Source organism: Lissotriton helveticus, chromosome 2_1, assembly GCF_964261635.1.
Source record: "Lissotriton helveticus chromosome 2_1, aLisHel1.1, whole genome shotgun sequence".
Taxonomy (NCBI): domain Eukaryota; kingdom Metazoa; phylum Chordata; class Amphibia; order Caudata; family Salamandridae; genus Lissotriton; species Lissotriton helveticus.
Genome location: NC_136059.1, coordinates 1,460,769,556 through 1,460,788,402, shown reverse-complemented (window position 1 = coordinate 1,460,788,402; position 18,847 = coordinate 1,460,769,556). Strand labels below are relative to the sequence as shown.

The window sequence follows — 18,847 nt, the reverse complement described above, 5'->3', positions numbered from 1 at the left end:
TATGGACGCGCAAAAGTCAACAGGGTTATTCAATACATGCCATAATAGATGGGATATAATGTTTACTCGGGGCATGAGTTTGCATGCAAAAGCCGATTGATCAAAAAAGAATCATAAATCTTATCTCACCATCTAGTTTTAACAGTAGAACTTGGGGCTGCAGTGCGTGGCAATAGTATGCTTGTTAGGAAATTTTGGAGAGCTGCACCATCAATCCTTATTCGAAGAAGTGACTGAAATGACCCAATTGTACATATGGAAAGAGCAAAAATAAAGAGCATATTGCAAAGTCAGCCACAAAACACCACAATTGACTGATTAGATTTCAGAGTCTACTAGACATAAGGGATATGTATTGTACAACCTAGAGACGAAAGTAGACATTCAACAGAGCTACATAATAAACACAGCACAGTATGAACCTTGGATATAGGAAAAAGCTTCTAACACAGTCAAACACATCCCAAGGTATGCGCATGCATATTAAGACACTAAAGCCTATAGCAGTCAATCGGCTAATAGTCGTATAAAGAAGCAATAGATTTGAATAAAGCAATTGAGTATATTAACTCAGTTTATTAGCGGCGTCAATTGGAATGCTATCTAAACCATGCAAGATAACGCTTGTGGTAAGGAATTTACTCAAAGAACTTGAAAGGCTGTTTGACATGCAAGAAAATATGAATCAATAACATTCGTATTGCAGAGAATATAATGACCCGTCCCTATCTAATATCGTCTTAGCATATCATGGGCAGCTGAGGGATCACATTCACAATAATATACCATCCCATATATAAGCACGGGATACCAGTTTGGTGATGCAGATATTTCGCACTATTATATTTCCGCTAGGTATATTAGCGGGCAGGCGTATCACGTACATATATAGTTAGTTTTATCTGTAAAGAACCCAATAGCAAGTTTAGACAAATATCACAAACACGGCATATCAACCCCATAACATGTCGCCTTCAGTCTCCAAAAGTAGAGACAGTACTCACCCTCAATGGGTGAAAAAACGGGCTTTTACGGTATACGTCCCTTGTAGAAAACACATTCGGTTGGTTGACAATCAGCAAACCGATATTTAAGTAGTGGTTGTGTCTGCAACCATGATAAGTTTCAACCCATAGATAGGGAGATAAGAGGGTAATATATTACCCAAGTGTTCGAAGGCTGAAGATACTGCATCCTTAACATAACCATTACAAATTTAAAAGAAAATCCCTCTTGACGCTTACCAGGAAGAAAGCCAATGTTGTGTCCAAATCGATGGGCCCGCACCAACAAACAGTCTTGCTGTGCTGATGACATTATATATACTGAATACTTGAAGTCACCCTGAGCCATGTGATGCGGAAATCGGACTCATGGCATAGAAATAGAAAGTAGACTACGTAGCGATCGCCTGTTCATCCCGAGTGAACTATGGCAGCCATATTAAAGCATGTTACGTCTTTCAGCGTGCAAGGGACAGAATATAAGAATCCTGACGAATATCATCAAATGGGAAATCAATACGGGAGGCATACCCAGATGGTTCTGGAATTTACTCATTTTGCATTGAACAACAACTTTTTCATTCACAACGATGTATGGTATCATCAACATTCAGGTGTAGCAATGGGGGCGAAATTTTCGCCTTCCTTTGCTAACATCTATATGGGATTCTTCGAAGAGTTCCATATATGGAGATATGGTCCAATTGATTTGTCCAACCGCATTATATTTTGGTGTTGTTTTATAGACGATATTTTCCTAATATGGGCAGGGGATGAAGTTTCACTCAATGAGTTTGTTAAGTATATTAACAACAATACATATAACCTCAGCTTCACCTCCAATTACAGCAGAAACAATGTAGATTTCCTAGACATCACCGTATATGTCAACAATGGAAAACTTGAAAGCAAACTATTCAGAAAAGTCACCGTGTGCAACTCGGTTTTGCATGCTAGTAGTGCCCACCCCACCTCTCAGATTACAGCTATTCCGTTCAGTGAAATGACTGGAATACGCCGGAACTGCAGTTCTGAGAACAATTTCCAGAAGGAGATAACACTTTTGAAAGAACGCTTCTCTGTAAGAGGATATGATAAGTCCACATTAGACAAAGCACACAATCGCATTAACAAAATACCCAGATCGGAAACTCTCAAGCGAAGGGGAAAGAAATCCTCTAACAAGGATGATAAGGTATCTTTTATCACTCAGTTTAACTCATATAGCAATCAGATATTCAGAACTCTCAACAAACATTGGAAGATCCTTAAAATGGATCCTGACCTCGGGACATACCTGACAACTAAACCTAAAATCATATATAAGAGGGGAAAGAGCCTCAGGAATATCATAAGCCCCTCCACCGTAAGTAAAAGTGTCCAACCAGTCTCCACTAACGCATGGATGCCTACCAAACCCAAAGGTTTCTTTAAATGTACCCAATGTTGCATATGTCAGTTCGCTGATGATAAAAAGAAACATTTCACATATAACACCAAGGAAACACACCACATCAATCAATTTATTAATTGCAATACTAAGTTTACTGTATACTGCATTGTTTGTCATTGTGGACAGATATATGTTGGTAGCTCGATTAGACCTCTTAAAGAGAGAATTCAAGAACACATACGGGCGATCCGTAATAATAACAGAAGCTATCCCTTAGCAGTTCACTATAATGCGGTACATGCTGGATCAGAAATACTTGCAATTAATTTTCATGGTATTGCTGTGGCCAAGGTCAATCCTAAAGGAGGGGATAGAGTGACTGACTTGAGGAGATTAGAATCACAATGGCTAATCAAATTGAGAGCAGTAGACAGAGGTCTAAACATTGATCGAGAACTGCATGTATTTCTTAATGATTAACAACCTATATACATGTTCTCACTTATACTTCTTTCATTGATTGCAAAACTGTGTTTGAACATCCCTACTTTGCATATGTACAGTATTTCTCTGCTGCCTACTATTGTTCCCAAAAAAATGTGTTTAAACCTGTGTACTATGTACAGGAATAATACCCTTCACCTGTTGAACAAGACCGTCAACTATGATTTGAGGGTGAAATATTGGCATATGCCCTTTTTCTTCTGTGTTTTCTCTGTCATATATTTGGGGCACCACTGCATATATCCACATGTTGTCTACGCTCTAATGCATAGCTATGAGCCTTACATAATGATTTCGACCTCGCCGCATTGGCATGATAACATTTGATTTACTTTGTCTTAATTTGAAGGGAGTAACTCTGAGATGATACCAATAACTTCCCTCCGTATTTTTTAGATTGGTTTTATAATTGGCTAACGAATTTGTGCCGGATTTTTGTTATTTGTTGCTTGTGCCTCCCATATTGATTTCCCATTTGATGATATTCGTCAGGATTCTTATATTCTGTCCCTTGCACGCTGAAAGACGTAACATGCTTTAATATGGCTGCCATAGTTCACTCGGGATGAACAGGCGATAGCTACGTAGTCTACTTTCTATTTCTATGCCATGAGTCCGATTTCCGCATCACATGGCTCAGGGTGACTTCAAGTATTCAGTATATATAATGTTGTCCGCACAGCAAGACTGTTTGTTGGTGCGGGCCCATCGATTTTGACACAACATTGGCTTTCTTCCTGGTAAGCGTCAAGAGGGATTTTCTTTTAAATTTGTAATGGTTATGTTAAGGATGCAGTATCTTCAGCCTTCGAACACTTGGGTAATATATTACCCTCTTATCTCTCTATCTATAGATTGCAACTTATCATGGTTGCAGACACAACCACTACTTAAATATCGGTTTGCTGATTGTCAACCAACCTAATGTGTTTTCTACAAGGGACGTATACCGTAAAAGCCCGTTTTTTCACCCATTGAGGTGAGTACTGTCTCTACTTTTGGAGACTGAAGGCGACATGTCATGGGGTTGATATGCCGTGTTTGTGATATTTGTCTAAACTTGCTATTGGGTTCTTTACAGATAAAACTAACTATATATGTACGTGATACGCCTGCCCGCTAATATACCTAGCGGAAATATAATAGTGCGAAATATCTGCATCACCAAACTGGTATCCCGTGCTTATATATGGGATGGTATATTATTGTGAATGTGATCCCTCAGCTGCCCATGATATGCTAAGACGATATTAAATAGGGAGGGGTCATGATATTCTCTGCAATACGAATGTTATTGATTCATATTTTCTTGCATGTCAAACAGCCTTTCAAGTTCTTTGAGTAAATTCGTTACCATATATGTTATCTTGCATGGTTTAGATAGCATTCCAATTGACGCCGCTAATAAACTGAGTTAATATACTCAATTGCTTTATTCAAATCTATTGCTTCTTTATACGACTATTAGCCGATTGACTGCTATAGGCTTTAGTGTCTTAATATGCATGCGCATACCTTGGGATGTGTTTGACTGTGTTAGAAGCTTTTTCCTATATCCAAGGTTCATACTGTGCTGTGTTTATTATGTAGCTCTGTTGAATGTCTACTTTCGTCTCTAGGTTGTACAATACATATCCCTTTATGTCTAGTAGACTCTGAAATCTAATCAGGCAATTGTGGTGTTTTGTGGCTGACTTTGCAATATGCTCTTTATTTTTGCTCTTTCCATATGTACAATTGGGTCATTTCAGTCACTTCTTCGAATAAGGATTGATGGTGCAGCTCTCCAAAATTCCCTAACAAGCATAATATTGCCACGCACTGCAGCCCCAAGTTCTACTGTTAAAACTAGATTCATGATTCTTTTTTGATCAATCGGCTTTTGCATGCAAACTCATGCCCCGAGTAAACGTTATATCCCATCTATTATGGCACTTATTGAATAACCCTGTTGATTTTTGCGCGTCCGTATCTGAATTGGTTTCTTTGTACGTCATGATTTTCCTTGTCTCTATATATTTCTATTCTGACTTTTATGCAGTATCGCCTCTATTGATCCATTGATATGGTGGTACATGGTCTCTTGACATTAACGTGTATTTGGTTACAAGATCTCACGTGTCAATACTGGACCTTATTTTCTAAGGTGTTCCATCACTTGGTGACTGCAGTGCGCTTTACAACTCTTTTACATCAACACGACATTCCTTCACCTTATCTATGGTGGGTTTCCACTTTTTACTTATTACTCTTTGGTTTACTCAATAATCAAATGTCCTTGAGTATAGAATCTATACCTTTCGGTGAATTTTTACGAATCCGCCGGAACTGTACTGATATTGGCTCATTCCATAAACATGGAGATGCACTCAAAGAAAGGCTACTTAAGAGGGGTTACCCGGATCGCCTCGTGCGACATGCTTACAAAAGAGCCAAATATTACGACAGATCTGCACTCCTACAGGGTAACACACGGGCCAAACAAAATCGGATCACATGTGTGATTAATCACTCTACATTGAATTTTAAGATCCGGAATATTATCAATAAAAACTGGAGAATCTTGAATACTGATGAGAGCGTTCCTCCACTGCCTCTCCCCATGCTCGCATACAGAAGGAACAGAAATTTGCGTGACATGCTGGTGCATACCAGGCCACTGACAAAAAACTCACAGTCCGACAATCAGCTCTCCGTTACGGGACTGCCAGTGGTTGTGGGCAATCACAGATGTGGCTCCTGCCACGCCTGTGACTCAGCTATTACATCTGACACAATTAAATACAATGAAAAACAGATTAAACTGCGATTTCTTACAAACTGTCGTAGTAGTAATATTGTATATATTCTTTTCTGTGGCTGTGGTTTGGCTTATGTGGGTGAGACGGGTCGTGAGTTTCGCGTCCGTTTCAGCAAACACAAGTCTGCCATTAGGACCAAAAAGTTGTCGGCACCTTTAGTCCAACACTGTCTTGAAAAATCTCATAAGGAAAATGAGATTAAATGGTCCATTTTGGAAAAGGTTACACCCAAAATGGGGCAATCAAATGAAATCACTCGGAAAAAACGTGAAACCTTTTGGATCTACCTCTTGGATAGCGTAAAACGAGGCTTGAATGAAGAATTGTCTTGGCATGTGACCAAGTAAATACTTCACCTCTTGATTCATTTGTTCATTAGCTCTAGATATTCACGTACAGTCTTTAGGCTACACCCTTTTGACCATGGTCTCTTCCTTACAGGTGCCTTGGACGATATTGTGATTCGTATCATTAAGTGTCTTATATGGGAACACTGCCCATCCTTTTATACACTCTGCATATATGACCTATATATGTGATAATTTTGAAAAATTTGGGTTTTTATTGTTTATGTAGGTTTTTTCTTTTCCCCATGTTATTTTCTAGGTACACGATTCCCCAGCTAAAGAGGAATCTTTAATCCATTGTTGTTGTCCTTTACGAGACACGTCCTCTTTTTCCTTGAGTTGGTGGACTCACTCGTCTTTGGAGTTCTCCCCTAGTAAGATGGAGTTTTCGTCATAGTCCTATTTTTATGTTCATTATTGGAGGCACCTTCAGTACGCCAATACCATGCGATCTCTCGCGAGATTTCCGACCCTTAAAGATGGTTTAAATAGGTACAGCTGATCCACCCGAATGTTTGTCGGGACTTTCGTCAACGGTGAGGGTCAACGTCGTGTCGTTTCGAAAAACAAGGTAGGCGAACCGCATGAGTAACTCGTTTTATCGTTGTAGGCACTGTCGGAGTAAATTCTCTGATGCTAAAATAATAGGAGACGTTGTTATCAGCGGCTCGGATGGCTTGGCATTTCGAGCTTAGAAAGGTCTAATTATTTTATAATATGCCCTTCAGATATTCTATCCTACGATATTAGGGGACCTTAGAGGCATCCCCCTTGTTTTTAGGTTAACAATATATGCTGCGAGATGTGGTACAATACCTATGAGGTCTCGTAACTGTGACCACTAGACTTCGTGTACACCTCGCCTGTCGACTCCCTTCTCCCTGTTTACTAACATTTCCCGATATTCTCATGTTTCAGGGTTGCAGGACTTTGAAATACCCACTACCTATGAATTGGACTATCGTCGCCCACATAAGTAAGATCACGCATAATCATATGGCGTAGTCACCTTCCATTTGGATGCAAATGTTTAAGTGTACTTTGCCAGCTAATTTAGATCTTCCTATCCACTCCAGATTATGAAGTAACGGAATTCAGTCCCCTCGCCGGCCACACATACCGGAGTCGTAATATCCCGGCACCAGACAGAAGATACAGTTAAACAGAGATTCAAGCACCATCCCGGTATGTCAATTAGGGTCTCAAAAAAACCTCTTTAAAGAGGTGCAGCCTTATATAATATATAGATTCAACCTTATCACCCTTAACTAGTCTTATCTTTAGTGCTTATATCGTGATACAAATAATCTTTCTTGCAGCCACGTAGATGAGATACAGTGCGTGCATAGCTCTGACATGAAGTTTTGAAGTTCTGACATTTTCTGCTTCCGCTGTGAGCAGTGTTACTGGTAAGGTTTCCACCTCTGAATACATAAGAGATTTAACGAGTTCCCCCATAGTAATGCCTCCTTGATTTCACCGACATTTTCACAGGCGACAGGATTTCTTGGAGTTGTATTATGAGCAGACTAATTTATATACTGTGTGCCATCATGTGCCCAATTCCCCTTCGCAGTATGTAAGTCTCTGTCCTTTCTGCTTTGTCTTTTGAGAATGCGATTTATGACACAGTTTCCTTTATCAGGTCAATAATATGTAAAGGTTTATTTGTGTACATATGTTCTGAAGTTGTGTATAACTTGTTCTCTATGGTCACGTTGATGAGCCCCCGTGGTTTAACTAAACAGTGAATGTATTTTTTATGAATCATTTTTACTTGGTGATGTTGGTTTGGTGACAGATTTCTTTTTTATACATATTTTTCAGATCCCCTGGTATTTACACTAATATGATGAATAAGGTCCTGATGAAGGTGGCCTAGAGCCGCCGAAACGCGCGTAGACCCGCTACAAGGGCCGAAGATTACATCTTGAGGCCCCAACAACAACAATAGCATTTTTTGATCTTGCTAATTATAACCCAGTTCCTTTTTTCAATCTGATTATGTGGTTTGATTGTGGTATGACTGTTAGCACGCAAGTATGTTGATTGGTATGATTGATACCAAGGGGTATTTTTCTTGTTGTTTATATTTATGACTTTTTGTGTTATTTCTGATTTTTTGAAGTATATGACTGCATATCTTTTATGTAATCTCTGATTTAAAACAGTATTTATATGAACTTATATTTTAAAAAAAGGAAAAATAAAATATATATATTTTTTTGAATAATTCCTGTTTAGTACAAATCTTTTCTGTCACCCATTTTTGATATTTATAGATGTATGCACATAATTGATATATATGGCCATGTAGGAACAACCCCTTACATTATAGGTACATGGTCTCTTGACATTAACGTGTATTTGGTTACAAGAACTCACGTGTTAATACTGGACCTTATTTTCTTAGGTGTTCCATCACTTGGTGACTGCAGTGCGCTTTACAACTCTTTTACATCAACACGACATTCCTTCACCTTATCTATGGTGGGTTTCCACTTTTTACTTATTACTCTTTGGTGTACTCAATAATCAAATGTCCTTGAGTATAGAACTTTAGTTAAGCTAACCACATGTGTTGTATCTATAGTAATCTTTTTTCTTAGGCATTTAGAGCATATCTGTGCTTTGTCCTACCATGATTCGGTATATAACCTCTTTTCTGTCAGGATCATGAACTGTACTAAAATCATGTTTATATATGAAATAAGAATGGACTGATGTCTTGGATTTGTTTGTAGTGTTCATAAAATGTTGATATTGATTAGTATTATGTATTGTGACAATGCACATTACTTCTTCTTTTAATATGTAAATAGTGTATATTTGTGTAAAATAAATATTTGTATTTAATATTTCCAGCCTTGATGAAGTCTCTGTGTGAGACGAAACATGTGTTGGCGATTTACGTGCTGGGAGAACTTTTTATGATATTTGAATAAAGAATATATTGAAGAGAACTGACTCGGACTTCAATTGAATGTGTCTTGAGAATTGCGGACCCCTTTTTCATCTATTGTGATTCGTGCTCTAGCTTGTTAGACTATTGTATAATAACAGCCTTAAACAGTTTTTTGTGCTGAGGGCAAGATACCGGAGCCCAAAACTGACATATACACATGTATTTGGAGTGCTGTAATTAGAACTTCTTTCAAACGTATAAAGGTGGCTTTCAGTTCAATCCACTTTCAGACATAATACACAGTACCTTCAGATGATATTCTGATGAGAGCAACCAAGAGCTATGGCCCAACCCAGCCTCTTTCAGCCGCTGACAGGCGTGGACAGGCCCGGAAGCCCGGGCACGTCCGTGCGTGTTTCGCGCTGCGGACGTCTCCGAGCCTATTTAGTGCCTCCCGGCACTGGAAGGAGACGCTGGAGTGGTGCGCCGGCCATGAATGCCGGGAGTTGTGGTCTGGACCCTGCCCGCATGTAGTCCTGCGGGAGGGTCGTCAAGCAGGAGCGGTATGGGCAGGTAATGGCAATAAAGAAGCTCTGCCTGGTGAATAGTCGCCCTCCGTGGAACTGCCAACAAAAGACAACGGTGTCCTGCGCTGTGGGAGTCTCCGAGCCTATTTACGCGCCTCCTGGCGCTGGAAGGTGACGCTGGAGTGGGGCGCGGGCCGTGAATGCTGGGAGTTGTGGTCCGGACCCTGCCCTCGTGTAGTCCTGCCGGAGGGTCATCAAGCAAGAGCAGTATGGGCAGGTAATGGCAGTAAAGAAGCTCTGCCTGGTGAGTAGTCGTCCTCCATGGAACTGCCAACAAAAACCAACGGTGTCTCGCGCTGCGGGAGTCTCCGAGCCAATTTACGCACCTCCTGGCGCTAGAAGGTGACGCTGGAGTGGTGCGACTGCCGTGAATGCCGGGAGTTGTGGTCCGGACCCTGCCCGTGAGTAGTCCTGTGGGAGGGTCATAAAGCAGGAGCGGTATGGGCAGGTAATGGCAGTAAAGAAGCTCTGCCAGGTGAGTAGTCGCCCTCCATGGAAATGCCAACAAAAAAACAAGTGTCCCGCTCTGCGGGAGTCTCCGAGCCTATTTATGCGCCTTCTGGCACTGGAAGGTGATGCTGGAGTGGTTCGCCGGCCGTGAATGCCGGGAGTTGTGGTCCGGACCCTGCCCGCGTGTAGTACTGCAGGAGGGTAGTGAAGCAGGCGCAGTTTGGGCAGGTAATGGCAGTAAAGAAGCTCTGCCTGGTGAGTAGTCGCCCTCCGTGGGACTGCCAACAAAAAACAACGGTGTCCCGCGCTGCGGGAGTCTCCGAGCCTATTTACACACCTCCTGGCGCCGGGAGGTGACACTGGAGTGGTGCGCCGGCCGTGAATGCCGGGAGTTGTGGTCCGGACGCTGCCCACGTGTAGTCCTGTGGGAGGGTCGTCAAGCAGGAGCGGTATGGGCAGGTAATGGCAGTAAAGAAGCTCTGCATGGTGAGTAGTCGCCCTCCACGGAACTGCCAACAAAAAACAACGGTGTCTCCTAATAAAATTAATTATCACTAGGTTAATTCCCATAAACTCCGTAATTTCCCATAGGTCGCTGTGGACCACGCAATCGAAGGTGCATAATCCGTGCAAAGATGGTCCTACTTCACCACTGTATACTTGGCAACCGCTATGCTTAAATTAAGACATTGATCAACGGTCCCTTTTCCCTTTCTGAGCCCATACTGAGCAATTTTCAGACCACTTCTCTCCTCATTCCAATCCCCCAATCTATTTAAAAAGTAAACGTCCCATCAGTTTAGCTGTACTATCAATCAGAGGTGTTATTGTAGTTTTTTGAGGTTGCTCTTATCCCCCTTTTTAATACGGGAATACTTGTTGAATTGAAGCAGGGTCCCGTTATACAATTTAAATGCCTTCTGACAATTCTGTCCCACACCTGAAGCATGAGACCCTCATATGGCCCCACGAGCCAGCATATAGGATGTTGTTAACACAGTAGGCCCTATGCCACTCTGATTAAATCACAACACATCTCCTCTGCTAAGGACACCAACCCCAGCTCCGTCTTCTTGGTAAACAAACTCATTGACCCCCCACTCTTTTGTTGTCCCTGGAGTGTGATTCTCTTCTCACGAACACTGACCACAAAAACAGGGAACATTTCGAGCTAAGAGGAGCACATGGAGTGCACTGAGGTGGGGGCCAGGTGCAATCTTTCAATTCCTTCAATATTATTGTATTTTGCTAGCTTCAAGTATCTAAAGACAAGCAAATTGGAGTGAGAACATGACCTATAACCCTTTGTAATCTTCTGCTTTCTTATAACAATTCTGTGAAGTGATATATATTGATTCTGATAAATGTACAAATCGTGGTATGATTGACATCAAACACCTATCATGTGACAGACTTGTGGTCAAAAATAAAAATAAAAAGTATAAAAAGCCCTATAACATCTGGTGACCACAAAATCGGGTTAAATAGCCCCAGCCAGCAAGGGAACGCAATCTGTTCCCTGTGACCACGGACAGAGATTGGCCTTCGGTGCCTCTTCCTGACTGTTCAGACACAGCACACATGGGTAAGTCAAAGAAAAAGATTCTCTTTATCTTCTCCTGCTGCGCTATTTTGCCTGTATTTTCAGTTAAGCATCTGTGGGTGCAATCCCTATGCAAAGCACAGTTCCTTGCATTAAAGTGGTGTCTTTCCATATTAAAACGACCCTCCTTCTTTAAACACGTATAAACAGGCACTGAGCCAGGAGTTAGTGCTAAGAATTGTTTGACAGTTAGGAAATTGTGGGTTTTCATTTTACAAATATATATGCATATTTTTTCATATTGTCTGTCTGAAATAAGATAGGACACCTATCTATTATTTAGCACTAATAGGTAAGGGAAAACAGCGCCTTGCGTTCTCCAGCTCTTGCAGGTTCTGGAAGAGCCAAAACCCCAACATAATTGTCAGCTCACGTCTTGTGAGCGGCACGGGAGTTGTAGGGGTTATACAGGGATCAGAAACTTCAAGCTTTTGTGAGTGATCACCAGCATATACATTTCAGCACACGCAGGACAGATAGTGAGCATTGGTACATATATATTTAACTAATGACAGGACAGGACAGTTAATATAGATAAAAAGGGTAGCATTTGAACAAGGTTATTTTTGTCTGCGTAGCTACAGAAAAAGAAAAATGTCTCTCTCACAGAAAGTTCCTGCAGTGGTTTCCTGTTCTTTTCGGGTGAACAGAAACATAATAAACTCATTTATTGTAACTTTTTTAAACATTGAACACAAATACGTTCTTTCTGTCTCCATTCAGGCTAAAGCGCACAATGTTGCCTCTCTTTTATTCCAAAGAAAGCATATATAACTTGTTTCACATTTATATACTCAGCTTGTGATTATTTTTGTGTTCAAATCTTCTATTTGATTATATTGTGGTTTCTTTTACAAAGACCGGTGTCTGGTGCATGGAGTCAGAACGATTGCTAAATTGTTAGAGAGATAAATAACTAGCTTTATCAAAGTATTTGCTATATGCATATTGTTAGTCTTTGAGTCCCCCGTGAATATTATTGCTACAGAAGCACACCCTGCCATACTCCGTCCCCCTCCTGCCCACGTTTTGTTAAGGTCATGATGTAAAAGCACGTTGCCAGCTTCTTTAACATACATGTCTAGTCCCATAGTGTACAACAGGATTTGTGCACGTAATAAATAATAATACACAACAAATTAGTTAACTACTTTTGCACATACTACACAACAGAGCAGTTGCAGTTTATAATACTCCCACAGACACAATCCGTCCACTAACTGAATATCAGAGCGATCTTGTTTCAGTAGCGTGGGACATATTGGAAGTTCAGGTTACACCAACGTCAGAAGTAAGGACATCTGCACTGAGCCTGATAGAATTACGAGGCACAGCTCATACACATCCCACGCCCACACCGCTTCCAGATACTACACGTCCAGATCTTGTCTGGCCACACTATTCACAGAATTCTTCCACTGCAAATGACTCATGCTACACCCCATTCCTATATTCATCAGTTTCCTCAGTAATAATTAGCGATTGTTGGGACTCCTCCTCAGGATCAACCTATTCAGTGAAACCCACAGAGGACGCCAGCAGTCCTGACCTCACCCTCCCAGACACGCCAACATCATCAACATCTAACTTCAACAGTATAATAGAGCAAGAAGACTCTCAGAACACCCATTCACCACTGCTGCAAACACTCTAAGGGGCACGGAGCCAGAGGGGGAGCACGTGCCTGCCCCAGAGAGAGATATCCTTATGCAGAACAATACTAAGGAATGAGCGCAGAATCAGTTGACTCAGGGGCACCACAGATTGTTGTGTACAATATTAACGGACACATTATTGGTATTTCTGAGGATCACCCTTCTTCCTTCACTCCGGTCACACCCTTAACTAGCGCTGTCCTCTTTACCATGTTTCAAGGCCTGGGAATTGGCGTAACACAGGAATAACAAGTCAGACTGACAATAGTTCCCAACCACATTTACCAGCTACATCCCAGGACAGCTTTTTAAATACAAAAATAAGTATGGCCACCCCACTACAGCACGTATTAAAAAACTTCACAGGGCAGGTACAGCACATCATTAAACACTGTATGGATCTGTACAAACACACAAAGAACTTGACACACCTCTGTCCTCCTGAAGGTACATTTGATCGTGCCACACTAAATCATGCCACAAAATTCTTAGAAGCGAAATACTCCGGCTGCGTACAAAACGTAAAGACACCTTAGCACTGTGGTGCATCTTTAAAGAAAATGCAGAGTCAACACTGATGCCCACCGCCCCTCCCCTGCATATCCCATAAGTGGTGCCTATCCCAAACATATTATCAATTCAGATTTAGAGCCAACACCAAATGACAAAACAGCTGTGGGTCACTCTGGCCTTTTTTCAGAAGAGCCCATTGCTGTACAACATTAAAGTTTGCTGGACCACGTCCAAACACTGCCACCTCTTACTGCCCAAAGCCCAATAACAGAAAAAAGATGCCAGGACTATCAGGTCAAATAGATGCACAATTCACCCTGAAGCTCACACCAGCACAAAATAATGCAGCACAACAGCAAGATGAAGATGAAAGGAGCGATAGTTCTTCCAACATATCGCATCAAACTTCTCACAGCTCACGCTCTGGTTCCAACACATTCCTCACTGATGAACACCAACAACTACAAAGTCTGCATCGCCAATGCAATGCACAATTCCCCATCAGTACACTGTCCCAGCGTCAGGATACAACTTCCATGCTGGACCTTCCAAATACCGATAGGGAGGCCAGGGATAGCAGGCAAGAATACCCTGAGCCATTTTCCCATCAACACTTCACCAAATGGAGAAACAGGCAGGATTCAAACAAAAGTACAGATAGCATCATACTAGGCAAAGACCACACAGAATTCTACACAAGATGCGGTCTCCAAGCCCCACTGGCGGAGCTGCAGCTGTCAGGCACCTGTCGATGAAAGTAGAACAAATGCATGACCAACTCACTGAACTACTCGGTGATGTAGACCTCACACCTCATTCTAATGATGAAAGGGCTGACACTCCACCACAGCGGGCACTGCAGATACACATTCCCCGGGAAACATAGGGTGCTACAATGCTACAAAACAATGAAGCACCTGTTTCAGGCATGCCCCACACAGGTGTAACATTTAGTCATGACAACCACCCTGCTATAAGTCAGCAAGCACCCCCACAGACAGTACAGCCAGTCATAACAGACACCTTTGGCCCACCAATACCGTGCACACTTACCTGCATGAACATCACACCACAAAGAGAGCATCCAGACGCAGAGGAACAAAAAGAGAAAAGAAGGAGGAAAATAGAGATAGAACGATTATAGGTGCTAGAAACACATGGTAGACCGGACATATCATATGATTTTTCAGGCACCGCCTCTATGAGCTCTATTTGACAGAGTAATAGCTATAACATGGTGCTCAGCAAACAAACAGCCTCACCCTACACCAAATTTTCGCCAAATTAGATAATAACACTCAGAGAGGATTCTGACTTTTATGTTGATCCCTTCACTGATAATCTGGCATGTTGAACAGAAAGCCAACCACAGATGATCCCATGGCCACAAACTGGGTCCTATGATCCACAAAATATGGCAACAGAAGAAGATTGCATCCTACATGGGGAGGGAGATAAAGACTGGGACTACGGTTACATAGGGGGCAAGCCCAAAAATATGGCAGAAATATTCATGACCCTATCATGCACACCCGACCCACAGCAGCAAGCACTAGGGTAACACGCCAAATGCCACTACTGTTAAAAAATGCCAATGCCCCCCTCCCATCTATGTCCCATGGTCACAAAAAGACAGAGACAATTTGAAGAAACAACTCCCACCCCTCACAGAGGTTGCCAGAAAATGGATAGCAGCCTTAGAAAAGCAAACTGCAGGTGTCAACTTAGGAACAGGGGATGTCTAAAGTCTGCTTATCTCCCTTATTGGAGAAGACGCAGAAGATATACTCATAAACGTCAATAACAAAATTACAATAACTGGCACAGAATATGATGGTGAAGCATTTAATAAAATAGGGCACGCATCTGGTCCCAATTGCACAGCAAATTCCCAGATATCCCAGACATCGGGTCCCTAATGTCACTAACAATGCAACACAATGAGGACCCAGCACACTACATTTCTAGAATGAAGGTAAAACGGCATCATGAATTAGGAGAAAAATGGAAAGCAACTGGAGGGAATAGTAGGTTTTTCTAACACACAGTAAAAAATGACTACCCACTGCCGTGCAGGATAAGTTAGATGGGATAGTAGCAATGGAATGCAAACCATGGCCTGAAACACAAGATCACATTATTCACTTCTGTAAAGAGAAGCAGGAACCGGACAGGAACAGGCAATTAGCAATTGAAAATGCAGCAGCCAAGCTAGTACAGCAGAAACTTAATAAGAAAAAAGATGCTCCAGGTACAGTCATGTTCGCAACACCAGTAAACCAGAAAACTGCTGTTGCAGGATTTCCACAGAATTCCCTTAATGCGTTAGCAGGTAACACCAAGGGAGGTGCACCATACATACGAGCATAGCTCGCCTATAATAATGAACAACAACAGCCATATTATGGTAACCAGCAGAATAGGCGTAGGAACTCAGGGATGCAGGGCAGAGGTAGAGGATTGGGTCAACAAAGGGCAGCAGAACAGCCAGGACCCCCGTATGCTTTTACTGTCATAGACTAGGACACTTCATAAGAGATTGTCACACCAAAATGCAGAATGAAGGATGGGAAGTGTTTAGGGGACACCAACAACAGGCCCCCACCCAATATCAGCAACAGCAGCAAATGCAGCCACAGTCAGGTCAGCCCCAAATAATATATTCCTACCTCCCGCCAGCACAGCAGCAGCCCATGCAACAACAATTACAATTACAAGCACCTGCAATTATCCAATTACAGGTACCAACTCCACAAGCACAGCCACAAATACAGCAACCACAAACACCTGTATATCAAATGATGCCCCAAGCACAAGCATTTGTACCTCAGGGAGGCACAGTGATATCTTCCACCAACCCATTTGCGCAGGGCACCATCCAGTAGTACCAGGCTGGAGGATATCACAGTTAGGACAGCCTACAGACAACTCTTGTGTGCCCAGTTTTCCCGTGTACAACAGATGTTATGAAGGACCCCATTGATTTTGTCACGATAAACAATAACACATAAAGCTTTCTCATTGACACAGGTGTTACTTATTCCTGTATTACAGGAGGAGCACTGCCCATTTCAGATCTGATAGCGGACACAGAAGGCCTCTCTGGGGCAATACCTAGGGTCCCTTTCACCAAAGCCAGTACCAATAGAAATAGGAGGTAAATACATGGAACAACGTCTGCTCTATTCACCACTGTCTCCAGTGAATCTCCTGGGACGTGACCTCATGGCAAAATTAAATATGACTATCCACTTTGATGAAATGGGCACAATGATTTGCTCTATTCCAGGTACACCTTTGGCCAGGATGATGGCAGTCACTGTGGACTCCTCCTTAAAGGATCAAATAAGAGCCCGCCCAGTAGATGAAAAAGCATTCTCCACTGCAGTGCACATCATTGTTGCCACCACACCAGAAATAAATGGCCACACTGTCAAACTTCCAAAACAATATCTCTTTCGCCCACTCTCACAGCACTCCCAAATGCCCGACAAGCACATGATCTTAGATATACACTGTCTTGAAATAACACCCACCTATGGAGCATTCCAAGCAATTGACAACAACGCCCACACCTTGGCCTGCGTCATTTTCCTTCAACCAGGACGGTTAGTAAGGGACATCCTAGACGACCAACTATTCGGAACCCCGTAGCTTTAACTAATTAAATTGTCTATTAATATAAAGTCTCTCTTTCAGGGACCATAGAAATAAGAACACCTACTCCTGCCCAACACTTTGACTCCATACGTGACGCTGACCTAGCTCAGGTATCAAGCAACCTTTGAACCACTGGTCCAAATGATGTAGGCCTCATTCACTCTGCTACCCCATTCAGAATTACACTAAAGAAAGGCACCATTTTACCAAGAGTGCGCCAGTATCCTTTGTCCAAGGAGGCAGAGGAGGGTATCGCCTCAACTATACAAGCATTACTGGATCGATCAGGGAGTAATATACCCCTGCACATCTCCTTGCAATACATGCCTGATCCTGTACGCAAACATAAGACTAATCAATGGCGTCTACTACACAATTTACGTCCACTTAACAACATTGTGGTAAAAGAATTGCCAATTGTCCCTGACCCCTTAGTGGTGCTCACCAATATTCACCTAGATGCAGAATATTTTTCCGTCAGTGACCCGAAAATGCCTTTTTCAGTGTCCCACTATACCCCGATAATATCTGTTCTCATTTTCATTTAAAAATATTAAATTGACCTACACCAGGTTAGCCCAAGGCTATTTTGAATACCCCAGTGTCTTAAACAGAGCTGTCAAAGATGTTTTTATCAAATTTCCAATGTGACAGCACCTTGCTGCAGTAGGTCGACAACATATTACTCTGCAGTCCCACAGAGCAACAATGTGGAAAGGATACAATAGCACTGCTCACAACATTAGCACAGAGAGGATACAAGGTTGACAAACAGAAACTTCCATACGGCCAGAAAGTAGTACACTACTTTGGACAGTTGCTCACAGCATCAGGAAGACGAGTCACCCCAGATAGAATTGAAGCTATAAAATGCACCACTGAGCCACAAACAGTCAAGGACGTGCAGAAATTCAGAGGATTAGTGAATTATGTTTGCCAGTGTGTGTTTGATTTCTCGACCATCACTGCCCCACTGCTGAAAGCTGTTAAAATGGCTAAAGACAGACATAACAACATTTATTGGACACCTGAAATGAAGACAGCCTTCACTTCACTGAAAGATGAAATTACAAATGCTTCAGTGTTAGGCTCCCCTGGCTTCACCAAGGAATTTTACTCACTGCGACGGTCAAGTCATGACAGCAGTCCTCACCCAGAAATACCTCATGGGCCACAAACCAATTGCCTACTTCAGTGGCATACTAGATTCTGTAATGAAAGGACACTACCCCTGCGAACAAGCACTAGCAGTAGCAGCATTGGTAGCTGAGAAACGTACCCCCATAGTCATGGAATCCCCAATGACACTGTATACTGAACATGCTGTTTTTGCCATAATGCAGAAAGCTAAAACAACTCTTACCACTCAAAGAGTATCAGGTTACCCAGTCATACTATCCTTGCCCTCTCTGAAAGTAGTTAAGT

General features: G+C 42.1%; 1 long non-coding RNA gene across 1 annotated transcript in view; it reads right to left on the bottom strand.

Moving 5' to 3' along the window:
• Window positions 1–18,847, bottom strand: part of LOC144819799 (uncharacterized) — a 127,789-nt gene that overhangs the window by 714 nt on the left and 108,228 nt on the right. The window lies entirely within an intron of this gene.